Below are 5,000 nucleotides of genomic sequence, written 5' to 3'. Positions count from 1 at the left end.
GCTTTTTATCGTTTAAAAAGAGGAAGGACACCCAAATCACTGATCCCACCAGGCAGCCTCGTGATATAGTCCCAATCATAATTAATTATTTTTTAGAGACAAAGAAGATAAAGCATTTAGAGATGCTCTGTTGGACAGACAGACAGACAGATGCGTTGAGAGACAGACAACAGACAGACAGAGAAACAGACAGACAGACGGACAGGAAGTGATGTCAACCGTGACAGTGATGACGAACGATCCGACGAACTTTAACTTCATCCAGGAACCGGGAAAAAAAACACCGAAACTGGATCACAGTCACAATGACAATGACAATCACAGACACAGCGACGGCAACACACACACTTTTTGCAGTCTGTCATGCGGTGCACCTCCCCTCTCCCCCTCTCACCCCCCATCCCCCACCCACGCCCCCCCTGTGATGACCGCAGCCACGTGCAGCGGACAGCTGTTGGTCACAGCACGACACTGGGAAATCACGGAGAGAGAGAGAGAGAGAGAGAGTAACAACACACACACACACACACACACACACACACACACACACACACACACACACACACAGTGCATATCTACATTTAACAAATACGCACACACAAGCGCGCGCGCGTGTGTGTGTGTATGTGTGTGTGTGTGTGTGTGTGTGTGTAAGTGTGTGTGTGTGTGTGTTCTCTGTGTGTGTGTATGTGTGTGTGTTGTGTGTGTGTGTATCTGTTGTTACTTTGTGTGTGTGTGTGTGTTTGTTTTGTTTCAGGTGCTTTACAAAACACTTTAGTTTACATAACACGTGATAATAGTGTTAAGCACACGCACCAAACTGAAGACACACACACACACACACACACACACACACACACACACACACACACACACGCACACACACACACATACACTCCACACACACACACACACACACACACACACACACACATACACTCCACACACACACACACACACACACACACACACACACACACACACACACATACACACACACACACACACACACACACACACACACACACACACCACCCCCGTCCCCTGACCCTCTCACCCGACTGTCAGTCACGTGGCCATGACTCATCACACCTGATTGGCTGGCTGAGTGCCTGGTGGGTGGCGGTGGGGGTGGGGGTGGGGAGAGGGGAGGTCACGTGACCACGAAGCAGCAAGAGGGCAAAGCGGGAAGGGGGGTTGGGGGGTCGGGGGGGGGAGGAGGGGGGCGGTGATTATGTGATTAAAAGTCTTCTCTCCTCCCCCTCGCCTCTAACCCCCCCCACTCCCACTGTTTTACGACTGCTTAGAGGGCCACTCCCTCCACCATCGCCACTGTCACCACCACCCTCCACCCACCACCCCACCACCATCACCACTGTCACCACCACCCACCACCATCACCATCACCACTGTCACCACCATCACAACTGTCACCACCACCCACCACCACCACCATCACCACTGTCACCACCATCACCACTCTCACCACCACCCACCACCATCACCATTGTCACCACCACCCACCACCACCACCACCACTATCACCACTGTCACCACCACCCACCACCCCACCACCATCACCACTGTCACCACCACCCACCACCCACCACCACCACCATTGTCACCACCACCCACCACCACCACCACCATCACCACTGTCACCACCACCCACCACCCACCACCACCACCACCATCACCACCACCATAAACATTGAGAATTTAGAAACTATAGTAATAATAATGATAATAATACAATCACTACCCCTGATCGTATAACGTGTGTGTGTGTGTGTGTGTGTGTGTGTGTGTGTGTGTGTGTGTGTGTGTGTGTGTGTATGTGAATAGAATAGATTTTATTGTCATGAAACCTTAAGGTTTAAAAGACACAAGTGCAATGGTAAATGAATGAATGAGTAAAAAATACACAATTAATTAATCAACTAATGCAGTAAATTGCAACAGCAATCATACACAAATTTTCCCAATCTTGTTTGTATATATTCATCATCTGTTAGCATCACCTGACTGGGAATATTCCCTGTGTTATTCGATTTTGGATTATCTTTTTTTTTTAATTGTTCCTTTAAAGGCTTTATATTTAATACAATGATCAAGAAGATGGATTTCGTCTTCCAGAATGTTACACTTGCCTCACCATATGTCTTCTTGTGGAATATTCAAATATCTACCCTTCTCAATTTTTAGATCATGCACGTTTATTCTGAGTTGTTTTGTAAAGCTTGTCTGTGTTTTGTGTGTGTGTGTGTGTGTGTGTGTGTGTGTGTGTGTGTGTGTGTGTGTGTGTGTGTGTGTGTGTGTGTGTTTATATTGATATGTACATGTATGTATCCAAAATTCTTCTGTATTTGTGTTGATGTATGATTTTCGATTTATGTTTGTACCTTTTTATGTACTATCCCCCCAGCCCCCTCCCCCCACCCCTAATATTCCTTGGTGACCCCGGCACACTTGGTAATAAAGACATATTATATTCTATTCTATTCCATAAAGTGATGGTGATAATGCTGATCACCACTGGAACCACAACCACCATCACCACCACCATCACCATCACCACCACCATCACCACCACCATCACCATCACCACCACCATCACCATCACCATCACCACCACCATCACCATCACCATCACCATCACCACCACCACCACCATCACCATCACCACCACCACCACCATCACCATCACCACCACCATCACCACCACCACCATCATCACCATCACCATCACCACCACCATCACCACAACCGCCATCATCATCACTACCACTACAACCATCATCACCACCACCACCACCACCACCACCACCACATCACCACCACCACCATCGCTGCCCTCGCTTCTTCTCAACGTTTACACCCACACACACTCTACCCCACCCCCACCCTCACACACTACCACGTTACGACCAGCTGTGCGTGATGTTTGTTTTGTTGTTGTTGTTGTTGTTGTTTTTGTTGTTGTTGTTGTTGTTTGTTCTACGTGTTCTTACTGTACAAGTTTCCCCCTGCGTTGTGGGAGGCTCTGTCTCTGTTCCCATCAAGCACCAACTGCAGCCCTCCCCCTTCCCTCCCCTCCCCTCCCCCACCCACCCACCCACACAACTCTATCCCCATTCTTCGACTTGCTCCTGACCATCTTGATTGTCTGCCCACAAGGCGGAGACGTGTGTGTGTGTGTGTGTGTGTGTGTGTGTGTGTGTGTGTGTGTTAATGTTCAGGTCCATCCAGATCTATTGGACTGATCGTGGTTGTGCGAAACGCTTTCTTTTCTTTCCTGGACAGAAGTCCAGTTGTTTTCTCCGTGAACTTCTTCTGTCTCCCCCCTCTCTCTCTCCCATCCACCCCCCTCCCCCCTCCAACACACACCCCCCACAGACAGCACGGCACCACTACCACCCCCAACATCTCTGCTTCCCCCCACCCCCACCCCCACTCCCCACCCCCGCCACCACCACCACCATCCCACCCACGATTAATACATAAAATAACCTTCCGTTAACACCCCCCCCCTCCCCGGCACACACGCATACATCTGTTCCTATCTACTCCCCCCCCCCCCTCCCATCTTCACTCCTCTCACCCAAGTCGTCCTTCCGCGGGATCCACCCCCCACACCCCACCCCACACCCCCAAAACAAAAGAAAACCAGAAAAGAGAGAGAGGCGGAGAAGAAGAAAAAAAACAGACAGACAAAAAGACAAAAGAGGCTCCGCTGTTTGTTACGCTGTTATCAAGGCCAGGACTGCGTATTGTGGGGGAACACATCAAGGCCAGGACTGCGTATTGTGGGGAACACATCAAGGCCAGGACTGCGTATTGTGGGGGAACACATCAAGGCCAGGACTGCGTATTGTGGGGGAACACATCAAGGCCAGGACTGCGTATTGTGGGGGAACACATCAAGGCCAGGACTGCGTATTGTGGGGGAACACATCAAGGCCAGGACTGCGTATTGTGGGGGAACACATCAAGGCCAGGACTGCGTGTTGTGGGGGAACACATCAAGGCCAGGACTGCGTATTGTGGGGGAACACATCAAGGCCAGGACTGCGTGTTGTGGGGGAACACATCAAGGCCAGGACTGCGTATTGTGGGGGAACACATCAAGGCCAGGACTGCGTGTTGTGGGGGAACACATCAAGGCCAGGACTGCGTATTGTGGGGGAACACATCAAGGCCAGGACTGCGTGTTGTGGGGGAACACATCAAGGCCAGGACTGCGTATTGTGGGGGAACACATCAAGGCCAGGACTGCGTATTGTGGGGGAACACATCAAGGCCAGGACTGCGTGTTGTGGGGGAACACATCAAGGCCAGGACTGCGTATTGTGGGGAACACATCAAGGCCAGGACTGCGTATTGTGGGGGAACACATCAAGGCCAGGACTGCGTATTGTGGGGGAACACATCAAGGCCAGGATTGCATATTGTGGGGGAACACATCAAGGCCAGGACTGCGTATTGTGGGGGAACACATCAAGGCCAGGACTGCGTATTGTGGGGAACACATCAAGGCCAGGACTGCGTATTGTGGGGGAACACATCAAGGCCAGGACTGCGTATTGTGGGGAACACATCAAGGCCAGGACTGCGTATTGTGGGGGAACACATCAAGGCCAGGACTGCGTATTGTGGGGGAACACATCAAGGCCAGGACTGCGTATTGTGGGGGAACACATCAAGGCCAGGACTGCGTATTGTGGGGGAACACATCAAGGCCAGGACTGCGTATTGTGGGGAACACCAGCTCCTTTGTCACAGACTGGGGTCACCGCCCCTTCCCGTCATGCAACGCGCTGCACCCCTGCACGTGCGGCCAGGTCACGGCGCATGCGCCGTTCATCACATCGCCGCTGAGGCTCTGTCTGATGCACCATCCTCCCACCATCCTTCCACCATCCTTCCACCACCCTCCCACCATCCTTCCACACACACACACACACACACACCGTCACACACACTCACACACACACACACCG

The sequence above is a fragment of the Babylonia areolata genome, chromosome 34, assembly GCF_041734735.1.
Source record: "Babylonia areolata isolate BAREFJ2019XMU chromosome 34, ASM4173473v1, whole genome shotgun sequence".
Classification (NCBI taxonomy): domain Eukaryota; kingdom Metazoa; phylum Mollusca; class Gastropoda; order Neogastropoda; family Buccinidae; genus Babylonia; species Babylonia areolata.
This window is presented reverse-complemented; position numbering follows the sequence as displayed.